This window comes from Pecten maximus, unplaced genomic scaffold (genome assembly GCF_902652985.1).
Source record: "Pecten maximus unplaced genomic scaffold, xPecMax1.1, whole genome shotgun sequence".
NCBI lineage: Eukaryota > Metazoa > Mollusca > Bivalvia > Pectinida > Pectinidae > Pecten > Pecten maximus.
In genome coordinates, this window is record NW_022979151.1 from 73,449 (window position 1) to 88,436 (window position 14,988).

The following is a 14,988-nucleotide window of genomic DNA, read 5'->3' on the forward strand; positions in this document are numbered from 1 at the left end:
TCAGACCAACCCAAAAATAACAACATTGGGGCAGGATCATATCAGGATCATTTCAGGCAAGTTTCAGCTTAAAAAGCACGGTGGAACTGGAGAAGAAGTTTAAATGTGTTTTCAAGTGGCGGCTTTTGGCGGCCATCTGGATTTCGGACCGACCCGAAAATAACAACCTTGGTCAGGGTCATAAACAGTCATTTCAGGCAATTTCAGCGTAATAGCACTTTCGAACTTGAGACGAAGTTTAAAATGTGTTTTCAAGATGGCGGCTAGGCGGCCATCTTGGATTTTGGACTGACCTGAAAAATAAAAACACTTGGTCAGGATCATATCAGGGTCATTTCAGGCAAGTTTCAGCTTAATAGCACTGGTGGAACTGGAGAGAAGTTTAAAATGGTTTTTCAAAATGGCGGGGTATGGCGCCATCTTGGATTTTGGCTGACCCGAAAAAAAACAACACTTTGTCAGGATCATATCAGGGTCATTTCAGGCAAATTTAGCCCAATAGCACTTGTGGAACTGGAGAAAAAGTTTAAAATGTTTTTCAAGATGGCGGGTTGGCGGCCATCTTGGATTTCAGACCAACCTAAAAAAAACAACACTTAGTCAGGGTCATATCGGATCATTTCAGGCAAGTTTCACTTAATAGCACTGGTGGAACTGGAGAAAAAAGTTTAAATGTGTTTTCAAGATGGCGGCACGGCGGCCATCTTGGATTCAGACCAAACCCAAAAAATACAACACTTGGGCAGGATCATATCAGGATCATTTTAGGCAAATTTCAGCTTAATAGCACTGGTGGAACTGGAAGAAGTTTAAAATGTGTTTTTAGCCCACCATCATCAGATGGTGGGCTGTTCAAATCGCCCTGCGTCCGTGGTCCGTCGTCCGTCCGTCCCTCCGTCGGGCCGTCCCCCGTCCCTCCTCCGTCCGTAAACAATTCTTGTTATCGCTATTTCTCGAAAGTACTGAGGGATCTTTCTCAAATTTTATTGTAGGTTCCCCCTTGGGGCCTAGTTATGCATATTGCGTTTTTAGACCAATCGGAAAACAACATGGCCGACAGGAGCCATTATTTTTTGGATTTAATTGAAAATTTTTAATTATGATTTTTCCGGCTATTTCTTTTAAAAGATAAACAGGAATGGATTTATTTTGAAATTAATGAAGGTTCCCCCTTTTTGTCTGAAAACCCAAATATCATTTGCATTTTGAGATCAATCGGTAACAACCCTGGCAAGGCAGCCATCTTTTTTTGGAATTTTATGCAATTGAGTTTTAAATGTTGCAAAGAGAACAGGAAAATGGAATAAAAATATATTTACCTTTACTTTGGTCGATATCCGACTATCGAGTTTATTTTCTTTAGGTGTGCGTGTGATCGAAACGGTTCCAAAGGGTTCCATTTTCAAATTTGTGATTGGATAGGTTGCTAGACGAAATAAGAATGTTGTAAACGTGGAATATATCAGCTAAGATTTCATTGAATAAGACTGTTATTTTGTTGTAATTTGTTTCCCCTATCAGACAATTGTTGCTGAACGATTAATTTTGTTTGATGTATACTCTTCTCAACCGTATTATTTTCATTTGACAGAGTTAATAAAACATAAAAAGAAATGTTATTTATCAATTAGAACAAAAATGATGTTGTATATGGTTTAATAATAAATTATTCCCTAAAATCAAAGTCACTGACTTTTCACTACCAAATATTAAATACGAGTAATCTCCCTTATGATTGCACACTGCACGTATATTACCCACAGTGCAATAGTGCAAAAAAACAAAAAAAACATCAACAAATCCGCAATGCAGTGTACTCTCTTCAATATATGCATAGCATTATGGCTTGCTCGGTGCAGTTCAGGATCCTCACAGGATTTGTTGTCAGCATGTAGACTGGATAAGAATCGATGTTTTTTACAGCATGATGGGGTTTTCAAACTTAGTAGACAGTGGCCGTACACCACAATGGTGATTTCAACTGGAAAGAGACCAATGTGCTGATGATCCCTACCTCACAGGATAAACTCCGCCAAATCAAAATCGTAAACCCTACCCCCATTGATTGCAACAACTTCAACAAATATAGTGATTAACAAGAGGCCCAGGGGCCTTAACGGTCATCTGACTCTAAATTAAAAACCTTATATAATTGAAGTATGTATTCTCTGTAGCAAGTATATAGTGGCGCCGTTTGCCATGGTGGCCATCTTGGATTCCTGACCGACCCAATAAATAACAACACTTGATAAGGACCATCTCAGGATCATTTCTGGTTAGAGTTACAGCTGAATTCCATTGGGGGAATTTGAGAAGAAGTTTAAAATAGGCATTGTTCAGGAAAACCATGATTGCACAATCATGTTACAAATGGCCACCATGGCTGCCAAGTCAATGATTTTACAAGGCGGAAAAATATTAACACTTTGTTGGCACTCCTTCCTTAAAATCCTCACCAATTTCCAACTCAATGGCACCAGTGGAACTGGAGAAGAAGTTTAAAATGTTTTTTCAAGATGGTTGCCATGGTGGCCATCTTGGATTTCTGGCCGACCCGATAAATAACAACACTTGGTAAGGGCCATCTCAGGATAATTTCTGGTAAGTTAGGGCTGAATCCCACTGATGGAATTTGAGAAGAAGTTTGAAATAGGTGTTGTTCAGGAAAACCATGATTGCGCAATCATGTTACAAAATGGCCCCCATTGCTGCCATTTCAAAGTTTTTACGAGGCCGAAAAAATAACAACACTATGTTGGCTAGCCTTCCTTGACATCCTCACCCATTTCCAGCTCAATGGCACCAATGGAACTGGAGAAGAAGTTTAAAATGTGTTTTTCAAGATGGCGGCCACGGCGGCCATCTTGGATTCAGACCAACCCAAAAAATAACAACACTTGGTCAGGATCATATCAGGATCATTTCAGGCAAGTTTCAGCTTAATAGCACTGGTGGAACTGGAGAAGAAGTTTAAAATGTGTTTTTCAAGATGGCGGCTATGGCGGCCATCTTGGATTTCGGACCGACCCGAAAAATAACAACACTTGGTCAGGATCATATCAGGATCATTTCAGGCAAATTTCAGCGTAATAGCACTGCTGGAACTTGAGACGAAGTTTAAAATGTGTTTTTCAAGATGGCGGCTATGGCGGCCATCTTGGATTTCGGACTGACCTGAAAAATAACAACACTTGGTCAGGATCATATCAGGATCATTTCAGGCAAGTTTCAGCTTAATAGCACTGGTGGAACTGGAGAAGAAGTTTAAAATGTGTTTTTCAAGATGGCGGCTATGGCGGCCATCTTGGATTTCGGACTGACCCGAAAAATAACAACACTTTGTCAGGATCATATCAGGATCATTTCAGGCAAGATTCAGCCCAATAGCACTTGTGGAACTGGAGAAGAAGTTTAAAATGTGTTTTTCAAGATGGCGGCTATGGCGGCCATCTTGGATTTCAGACCAACCTAAAAAATAACAACACTTAGTCAGGATCATATCAGGATCATTTCAGGCAAGTTTCAGCTTAATAGCACTGGTGGAACTGGAGAAGAAGTTTAAAATGTGTTTTTCAAGATGGCGGCCACGGCGGCCATCTTGGATTCAGACCAACCCAAAAAATAACAACACTTGGTCAGGATCATATCAGGATCATTTCAGGCAAGTTTCAGCTTAATAGCACTGGTGGAACTGGAGAAGAAGTTTAAAATGTGTTTTTAGCCCACCATCATCAGATGGTGGGCTGTTCAAATCGCCCTGCGTCCGTGGTCCGTCGTCCGTCCGTCCCTCCGTCCGTCCGTCCCTCCGTCCGTCCCTCCGTCCGTAAACAATTCTTGTTATCGCTATTTCTCAGAAAGTACTGAAGGGATCTTTCTCAAATTTCATATGTAGGTTCCCCTTGGTGCCTAGTTATGCATATTGCGTTTTGAGACCAATCGGAAAACAACATGGCCGACAGGCAGCCATCTTGGATTTTGACAATTGAAGTTTGTTATCGCTATTTCTGAGAAAGTACTGAATGGATATTTCTGAAATTTCATATGAAGGTTCCCCTTGGTGCCTAGTTATGCATATTGCATTTTGAGATCAATCGGATAACAACATGGCCGACAGGCAGCCATCTTGGATTTTGACAATTGAAGTTTGTTATCGCTATTTCTGAGAAAGTACTGAAGGGATCTTTCTGAAATTTTATATGAAGGTTCCCCTTGGTGCCTAGTTATGCATATTGTGTTTTGAGACCAATCGGAAAACAACATGGCTGACAGGCAGCCATCTTGGATTTTGACAATTGAAGTTTGTTATCGCTATTTCTGAGAAAGCCCTGAAGGGATCTTTCTCAAATTGCATATGAAGGTTCCCCTTGGTGCCTAGTTATGCATATTGCGTTTTGAGACCAGTCGGAAAACAACATGGCCGACAGGCAGCCATCTTGGATTTTGACAATTGAAGTTTGTTATCGCTTATTCTGAGAAAGTACTGAAGGGATCTTTCTCAAATTTCATATGTTGGTTCCCCTTGGTGCCTAGTTATGCATATTGCAATTTGAGACTAATAGGAAAACAACATGGCCGACAGGCAGCCATCTTGGATTTTGACAATTGAAGTTTGTTATCGCTATTTCTGAAAAAGCCCTGAAGGGATCTTTCTCAAATTGCATATGAAGGTTCCCCTTGGTGCCTAGTTATGCATATTGCGATTTGAGACCAATCGGATGACAACATGGCCGACAGGCAGCCATCTTGGATTTTGACAATTGAAGTTTGTTATCGCTATTTCTGAGAATGTTTTGAATGGATCTTTCTCAAATTGCATATGTAAGATTCCCTTGGTGCCTAGTTATGCATATTGTGTTTTGAGACCAATCTGAAAACAACATGGCCGACAGGCAGCCATCTTGGATTTTGACAATTGAAGTTTGTTATCACTATTTCTGAGAATGTTCTGAATGGATCTTTCTCAAATTGCATATGTAAGATTCCCTTGGTGCATAGTTATGTATATTGTGTTTTGAGACCAATCTGAAAACAACATGGCCGACAGGCAGCCATCTTGGATTTTGACAATTGAAGTTTGTTATCGCTATTTCTGAGAAAGTACTGAATGGATCTTTCTCAAATTTCATAAGTAGGTTCCCCTTGGTCCCTTGTATTGCATTTTTGGACCAGTCTGTCCTGAAAACAACCTGGCAAACAAACAGCCATTATCGTTAAATCTCAAATTTCTTATATAGCTAGGATTCCCTTGTTTGAAAAGTACTGGAGGGATGTCTCAATTTGCACAGATTAGTAAAATGAAGGGAAAAGTAGAGAAAAGATCAATCTGACATGGAACCTATGAAGATCATTCAATGGTGGGCGCCAAGATCCCTCTGGGATCTCTTGTTCAAGATGGCGGCTATGGCGGCCATCTTGGATTTCGGACCGACCCGAAAAATAACAACACTTGGTCAGGATCATATCAGGATCATTTCAGGCAAATTTCAGCGTAATAGCACTGCTGGAACTTGAGACGAAGTTTAAAATGTGTTTTTCAAGATGGCGGCTATGGCGGCCATCTTGGATTTCGGACTGACCTGAAAAATAACAACACTTGGTCAGGATCATATCAGGATCATTTCAGGCAAGTTTCAGCTTAATAGCACTGGTGGAACTGGAGAAGAAGTTTAAAATGTGTTTTTCAAGATGGCGGCTATGGCGGCCATCTTGGATTTCGGACTGACCCGAAAAATAACAACACTTTGTCAGGATCATATCAGGATCATTTCAGGCAAGATTCAGCCCAATAGCACTTGTGGAACTGGAGAAAAAGTTTAAAATGTGTTTTTCAAGATGGCGGCTATGGCGGCCATCTTGGATTTCAGACCAACCTAAAAAATAACAACACTTAGTCAGGATCATATCAGGATCATTTCAGGCAAGTTTCAGCTTAATAGCACTGGTGGAACTGGAGAAGAAGTTTAAAATGTGTTTTTCAAGATGGCGGCCACGGCGGCCATCTTGGATTTCGGACCGACCCGAAAAATAACAACACTTGGTCGGCATCATATCAGGATCATTTCAGGCAAGTTTCAGCTTAATAGCACTGGTGGAACTGGAGAAGAAGTTTAAAATGTGTTTTTCAAGATGGCGGCTATGGCGGCCATCTTGGATTTCGGACCTACCCGAAAAATAACAACACTTGGTCAGGACCATCTCAGGATCATTTCAGGCAAGTTTCAGCTCAATAGCACTGGTGGAACATGAGAAGAAGTTTAAAATGTGTTTTCAAAATGGCGGCTATGGCGGCCATCTTGGATTTCGGACCTACCCGAAAAATAACAACACTTGGTCAGGACCATCTCAGGATCATTTCAGGCAAGTTTCAGCTCAATCCCACTGGTGGAACTTGAGAAGAAGTTTGAAATGTGAAAAGTTTACGCACGACGCACGACGGACGGCAGACGGCAGACGGCGCACGGCGCACGACGACGGACGAAGCATGATGACTATAGGTCATCCTGACCCTTCGGGTCAGATGACCTAACAATCGCTACGATCGAACAATATGCGTAAGTTGTGTATTTTAAATAGTATTTTGAAATCGTCTCAAAACCTCCCACATTCTGATAAAGTTCAAGTCTAATCCTGTTCTGATATATTTTCAATCATGTTAACATAGAGATGATCAGTTTAGAGAAAACAAATTGAAATATGATTTATACAATGAAAATGAAATAGATATTGGTTAACGATCATATAACTCTTCTGAAACTAAATAGCATTAATTTATGGTAATTTATCTTTTACAGACTTTTGAAACAACGTAATCACCATTATCTTCATTAATGACATTATCATCCGATTCAATGCCATCCTCTTCATCCACTCCAACATCTTCCCTATCATCTACCTCACCACTGTTAGATTCATCGTCTTCCTCTACCTTGATGCCTGCCTTGTCATCGGATTCACCATCTTCTACCTTGATGTCTGATTCCTCTACCTTAATGCCTTCCTCACCATATGTCTTGTCATCGGATTCACCATCTGCTACCTCGGTGTCTGATTCCTCTTCACCTGCTTCATCAACGCAGACATCAGTCTTACCCTCAACTACACACACAATATCCAGGGCCATATTAATGGATATTGTGTAAGTGCTAATTATTTAACCATCTATCGAATCATGCTTTGTTTTATGAAACAATTGTTGTCATGTGATATAATTCATCATATAAGACTTTGTTTTTTCAATCTCATAAAACTCTTATTGCGTTGATAAAAATTGTAAATTGTTAATATATTAATTTCCAATACATAAACTTTGATTTTTATTTTCAGCCGCTTCAATTACTATTATTGGAATAGGGTGTTTAATCTACGTATGTAAAAAATGAATATGTACAAACAAGAGCGTGAAATAATTAGGCCAGTGGCTAGAAGGCCTATAGATAGGAGACTCTATGACTTAAGCTTCTTCAATATTACAATTATTTGAATTAACTTTCTTTATAACATTTCAGGTGAAAGAAATCTGGAAATCGAAATGGGGAATCTTCCAATGAGTGTGCCTTCCATGGTTGAGGATGCACATCTAGAAGAGATAATGACATCTGGCGCTCTTCCTTTTGATATTCAGCCATTAATTGTTATTTGCAGTTTTATAACTTCTGAAATAGTGTGATCGATTCTCTATATAATATTGCTGTGGAACTAGTGTTATTTTTCAAACAAATTCATTTTGATAATTTGTTAATTTAGAAAGTTCATCAAGTCATGATCAAGACTTGAAATTCTCGCTACACCATACTTCAAACACGGAGTAATCAATGAATTGATAAATTGAAAATTGAAGTCAAGCAAATGAGTTAATATTTACCTAAATAATTTTTCAATATACAACACATGTTCAGATGACTATTTGTGCCATGCTGTTACAAGATTTCAGTTACAATTCTAAAAGTCAAGCAAATGAGTTAATATATATTTACCTAAATAATTTTTCAATATACAACATAAGTTCAGATGACTATTTGTGCCATGCTTTTACAAGATTTCAGTTATAATTCTAAAATTGAATTACAATGTAGTATGTAAATATATGTTATACTGTCAATATCCACAAAGCGAGTGTAGTCTACTGTACTCCGTCATGCCGGTAGATAGCGGTACATATACGTACTGCTTACATCTAGTGCTTACTTGTGTGAACTATAAATCAATAACAAAAATGGTTCATATATTTCTATATACATTTATGACTTCACAAATTATGCGGTGTCTGAAGATCTGAATGAAGTGAATAAACGATGTATAAAATTATTTTTATGAAATATTCAAGTCATAGATCATTCTTTTTTTAAAAATACTGATTTCAGGTCCATTTTGGTAATTCAACTATAACGGCAATTAAAATACTTCTCGTTTTTTTTAAGCCGGAAAACGGAAATCCGGATTATCTAAAAACAAATGCAAAAATACTTGTGATATTCACTTAATTTGATATTCAGCCGTTAATTGTTATTTGTAGTTTTATAACTTTTGATATATTGTGATTGATTCTCTATATGATATTGCTGTGGAACTTGTGTTATTTTTCAAACAAATTCATTTTAATAATTTGTTAATTTAAAATTTTCATCAAGTCATGATCAAGACTTGAAATTCTCACTACACCATACTTCAAACACGGAGTAATCAATGAATTGATAAACTGAAAATACAACAAATGTTCAGATGACTATTTGTGCCATGCCGTTACAAGATTTCAGTTACAATTCTAAAATTGAATTAGTATGTAAGTATATGTTATCCTGTCAATATCCACAAAGCGAGTGTAGTTTACTGTACTCAAAAGTCATGCCAGTAGATAGCGGTACATATACTTACTGCCTACATCTAGTGCTTACTTGTGTGAACTATAAATCAATAACAAAATGGTTCATATACATGTATTTCTATATATGACTTCACAAATTATGTGGTGTCTGAAGATCTGAATGAAGTGAATAAACGATGTATTACATTATCTTTATGAAATATTCAAGTCATAGATCATTCTCTTAAAAATATTGATTTCAAGTCAATTTTGGTAATTTTACTATGACGGCAATCAGGCCTAGAATGGCGTATAAACCCCTAATATTTTACATATGATTACTTTTGACATTGGAGAGCATATAATTGTGTCCATTCTCTAAGCACTGGTAGAATGTACAGAATAGAGCTTCATAAATATATTCTCAAAATTACTAATTACCCCGATAAATATAACATTTTACATAAACCTCCCATGACTGATGATTAAACTTGCAAATCTCCTGTGTCATTCCAATTTTGATATGTGTAAATATATACACGTACTGTATATATATAGTTATAGATATGGAATGCTTCACAATTTGCATACAGTTATGGAATATTATAACACCCCCAAAAATGTTCTCTCCACATAAAGGTGTGATTTGTGCAATTACATTGCTGAATTGTGTGGTTCAGTATGATTGGATGATCAACATTGGAAAAGGACAATAAATAGGGAATGTGTCGTCCCATCGAATGGACTGTAATCTTTGTGATCAGGTTTGAAGTTGAAAATGAATCTGGAAGTTTTCTTTTCCTGTTTGCTGAATTATTCGATGAAGATAGTCTTTATCTGGTTGTTATTCTTTATCACATTGTTTACAATACTGTAATTATACCAGAAGTTTATCTTCTCATATACAGATTTATTAACATCAAATGATTCCTGAACAAAAGGAGTTAGTTTTGTTTTGTTTTGAAGTACCATAAATGCTTGAGTACAGTTTCATTCTTAGATACATTCTTAATTCGGGCCTTGATTAGCAGCTCTGGTTTTGGTTTTCAGTAATTCTTTATGTGTGTTTCATCATATTAAGTTGAAATACAACTATGTATGCCAAACTAACGATGGAACTAGCCTAAATTTAGTGCATATTAGAAGTTGGCATCAATAAGGTCACAGAGTCCTGGCTGTATTATAACTGATGATGCCTTCCCGAAAGAAAGAAGACATTTTATTTTCATCGATCCAAGATAGATCAACAAACTTCCAATTTCAATTAGGACCTTACAGAAACATGCACGTGTACAATCAAATCAGAACAGCTGCAAACATTTCAAATTATTTGCAATTAATTCCTAAACCGATATCAGTAAATTTATCAACTTAAAACTTAGAAGATTACTGATTTTGCATTAAACAATAATGTTCGTTTACAGTACTTCCAGTACTTTGATTTTTAAAGGTGTGTGCAACGTATCGAGGTCAAATAATCAAAATGACGCAGATATGATGGCACATTGAAAATGAAATTCCTGCCAAAATTCAAAAATCACCCAAAACTGCACATACACATGAAGACTGGATTTTTGGCATATAGATACATGTAACATGTACATGTGTGACTGGCTACAAATAGCATTTTTAGCTCACCTGCCCGAAGGGCAAGTGAGCTTATGCCATGGTGCGGCGTCCGTCGTCCGTCCGTCTGTCCGGCCGTCCGTCCGGCGTCAACTTTTTCATTTAAACAACTTCTTCTCAATAACCAAGAGGCTCAGGAACTTCATATTGGGCCTGTAACATGCTGGGGTGAAGGGCTACCAAGTTTGTTCAAAGAAATGACCTTGACCTTCATTCAAGGTCACAGAGGTGAAATGGGCTAATTTTCAAACGACTTCTTCTCAATAATCAAGAGGCCCAGGGACTTCATATTAGGCCTGTAGCATGCTGGGATCAAGGGCTACCAAGTTTGTTCAAAGAAATGACCTTGACCTTCATTCAAGGTCACATGGGGCAAATAGGCTGTAGTCTTCAAACTTCTTCTCAATAACCAAGAGGCCCAGGGACTTGATATTGGGCCTGTAGCTTGCTTGGGTGAAGGGCTACCAAGTTTGTTAGGTCATCTGACCCGAAGGGTCAGGATGACCTATAGTCATCATGCTTCGTCCGTCGTCGTGCGCCGTGCGTCGTGCGCCGTGCGCCGTCCGCCGTGCGTAAACTTTTCACATTTCAAATTTCTTCTCAAATTCCACCAGTGGGATTGAGCTGAAACTTACCTGAAATCTTCCTGACCAAGTGTTGTTATTTTTCGGGTCAGTCTGAAATCCAAGATGGCCGCCATAGCCGCCATTTTGAAAACACATTTTAAACTTCTTCTCAAGTTCCACCAGTGCTGCTGGGCTGAAACTTGCCAGAAATGATCCTGAGATGATCCCGACCAAGTGTTGTTATTTTTTGGGTCGGTACGAAATCCAAGATGGCCGCCATAGCCGCCATCTTGAAAAACACATTTTAAACTTCTTCTCAAGTTCCACCAGTGCTGTTGGGCTGAAACTTGCCTGAAATGATCCTGATATGATTGCGACCAAGTGTTGTTATTTTTTGGGTCGGTCCGAAATCCAAGATGGCCGCCATCTTGAAAAACACATTTTAAACTTCTTCTCAAGTTCCACTAGTGCTTTTGAGCTGAAACTTGCCAGAAATGATCCTGAGATGATCCCGACCAAGTGTTGTTATTTTTCGTGTCGTTCCGAATTCCAAGATGGCCGCCATAGCCGCCATCTTGAAAAACACATTTTAAACTTCTTCTCAAGTTCCACCAGTGCTATTGAGCTGAAACTTGCCTGAAATGATCCTGATATGATTGCGACCAAGTGTTGTTATTTTTTGGGTCGGTCCGAAATCCAAGATGGCCGCCATAGCCGCCATCTTGAAAAACACATTTTTAAACTTCTTCTCAAGTTCCACTAGTGCTTTTGAGCTGAAACTTGCCAGAAATGATCCTGAGATGATCCCGACCAAGTGTTGTTATTTTTTGGGTCGGTCCGAAATCCAAGATGGCCGCCATAGCCGCCATCTTAAAAAACACATTTTAAACTTCTTCTCAAGTTCCACTAGTGCTTTTGAGCTGAAACTTGCCAGAAATGATCCTGAGATGATCCCGACCAAGTGTTGTTATTTTTTGGGTCGGTCCGAAATCCAAGATGGCCGCCATAGCCGCCATCTTGAAAAACACATTTTAAACTTCTTCTCAAGTTCCACCAGTGCTGTTGGGCTGAAACTTGCCAGAAATGATCCTGAGATGATCCCGACCAAGTGTTGTTATTTTTCGGGTCGTTCCGAATTCCAAGATGGCCGCCATAGCCGCCATCTTGAAAAACACATTTTAAACTTCTTAAGTTCCACCAGTGCTATTGAGCTGAAACTTGCCTGAAATGATCCTGATATGATTGCGACCAAGTGTTGTTATTTTTCGGGTCGGTCCGAAATCCAAGATGGCCGCCATAGCCGCCATCTTGAAAAACACATTTTAAACTTCTTCTCAAGTTCCACTAGTGCTTTTGAGCTGAAACTTGCCAGAAATGATCCTGAGATGATCCCGACCAAGTGTTGTTATTTTTTGGGTCGGTCTGAAATCCAAGATGACCGCCATAGCCGCCATCTTGAAAAACACATTTTAAACTTCTTCTCAAGTTCCACCAGTGCTATTGAGCTGAAACTTGCCTGAAATGATCCTGATATGATTGCGACCAAGTGTTGTTGTATTTTGGGTCGGTCCGAAATCCAAGATGGCCGCCATAGCCGCCATCTTGAAAAACACATTTTAAGCTTCTTCTCAAGTTCCAACAGTGCTATTGAGCTGAAACTTGCCTGAAATGATCCTGATATGATTGTGACCAAGTGTTGTTATTTTTCGGGTCGGTCTGAAATCCAAGATGGCCGCCATAGCCGCCATCTTGAAAAACACATTTTTAAACTTCTTCTCAAGTTCCACCAGTGCTGTTGGGCTGAAACTTGCCTGAATTGTTCCTGAGATGATCCCGACCAAGTGTTGTTATTTTTTAGATTGGTCTGAAATCCAAGATGGCCGCCATATCCGCAATCTTAAAAAACACATTTTAAACTTATTCTCCAGTTCCGCTGGTGTCATTGAGCTGGAAATTTGTGAGAATGTTAAGGAAGGAGGGCAAACTAAGTGTTGATGTTTTTTTCGGCCTCGTAAAAACTTTGACATGGCAGCAATGACGGCCATTTTGTAACATGATTGCGCAATCATGGTTTTCATGAACAACACCTATTTCAAACTTCTCAAATTCCACCGGTTGGATTCAGCTCTTACTTACCAGAAATTATCCTTAGTTGGTCCAGACCAAGTGTTATTATTTATTGGGTCGGTCAGAAATCCAAGATGGCCACCATAGCCAACAGTGCCACTATATACTTGCTACAGAGAATGCATACTACAATAATATAAGGGTTTTAATTTAGAGTCAGATGACCGTTAAGGCCCCTGGGCCTCTTGTTCAAAGAAATGACCTTTACCTTCATTCAAGGTCACATGGGTGAAATAGGCTATAATCTTCAAACGACTTCTTCTCAATAACCAAGAGGCCCAGGGACTTGATATTAGGCCTGTAGCATGCTGGGATCAAGGGCTACCAAGTTTGTTCAAAGAAATGACCTTGACCTTCATTCAAGGTCACAGAGGTGAAATAGGCTATAATCTTCAAACAACTTCTTCTCAATAACCAAGAGGCCCAGGGACTTGATATTAGGCCTGTAGCATGCTGGGGTGAAGGGCTACCAAGTTTGTTCAAATAAATGACCTTGACCTTCATTCAAGGTCACAGAGGTGAAATAGGCTATAATCTTCAAACAACTTCTTCGCAATAACCAAGAGGCCCAGGGACTTGATATTGGGCCTGTAGCATGCTGGGATGAAGGGCTACCAAGTTTGTTCAAAGAAATGACCTTGACCTTCATTCAAGGTCACATGGGTGAAATAGGCTATAATCTTCAAACAACTTCTTCGCAATAACCAAGAGGCCCAGGGACTTGATATTAGGCCTGTAGCATGCTGGGGTGAAGGGCTACCAAGTTTGTTCAAATAAATGACCTTGACCTTCATTCAAGGTCACAGAAGTGAAATAGGCGATAATCTTCGAACGACTTCTTCTGAATAACCAAGAGGCCCAGGGACTTGATATTGGGCCTGTAGCATGCTGGGGTGAAGGGCTACCAAGTTTGTTCAAAGAAATGACCTTGACCTTCATTCAAGGTCACATGGGTGAAATAGGCTATAATCTTCAAACAACTTCCTCGCAATAACCAAGAGGCCCAGGGACTTGATATTAGGCCTGTAGCATGCTGGGGTGAAGGGCTACCAAGTTTGTTCAAATAAATGACCTTGACCTTCATTCAAGGCCACAGAGGTGAAATAGGCTATAATCTTCAAATGACTTCTCAATAACCAAGAGGCCCAGGGACTTGATATTAGGCTTTAACATGCTGGGATCAAGGGCTACCAAGTTTGTTCAAGTAAATGACCTTGACCTTCATTCAAGGTCACATTGGGCAAATAGGCTGTAATCTTCAAACAACTTCTTCTCAATAACCAAGAGGCCCAGGGACTTGATATTGGGCCTGTAGCATGCTGGGGTGAAGGGCTACCAAGTTTGTTCAAATAAATGACCTTGACCTTCATTCAAGGTCACATGGGTGAAATAGGCTATAATCTTCAAACAACTTCTTTGCAATAACCAAGAGGCCCAGGGACTTGATATTGGGCTTTAAGCATGCTGAGGTGAAGGGCTACCAAGTTTGTTCAAATGAATGACCTTGACCTACATTCAAGGTCACAGGGTTGAAATCGGCTTAAATCTGTAAATAATAATTTTGCGATAGCCAAGAGCCTTTGAGACCTGATATTAGGCCAATAGAATGCTGGAATAAAGGACTAGAAAATTTATTAATATGAATAAACCTAGCCTACTCTGATATTTGAATAAAGAAGTAATCAGCATAGTATCTGTAGAAATGACCTCAACCAACTTCAAAGTTGCTGTAGAGCCAGGTGAGCGATACAGGCCCATTGGGCCTCTTGTTATCTTTGACCTTGACCTTCATTCACATTTTAAAGAACCTGCTCTTATGAAGGTGTGTCCTTAGTTTCAAGGGTAAATTAACAAATCTGATGCAGATAT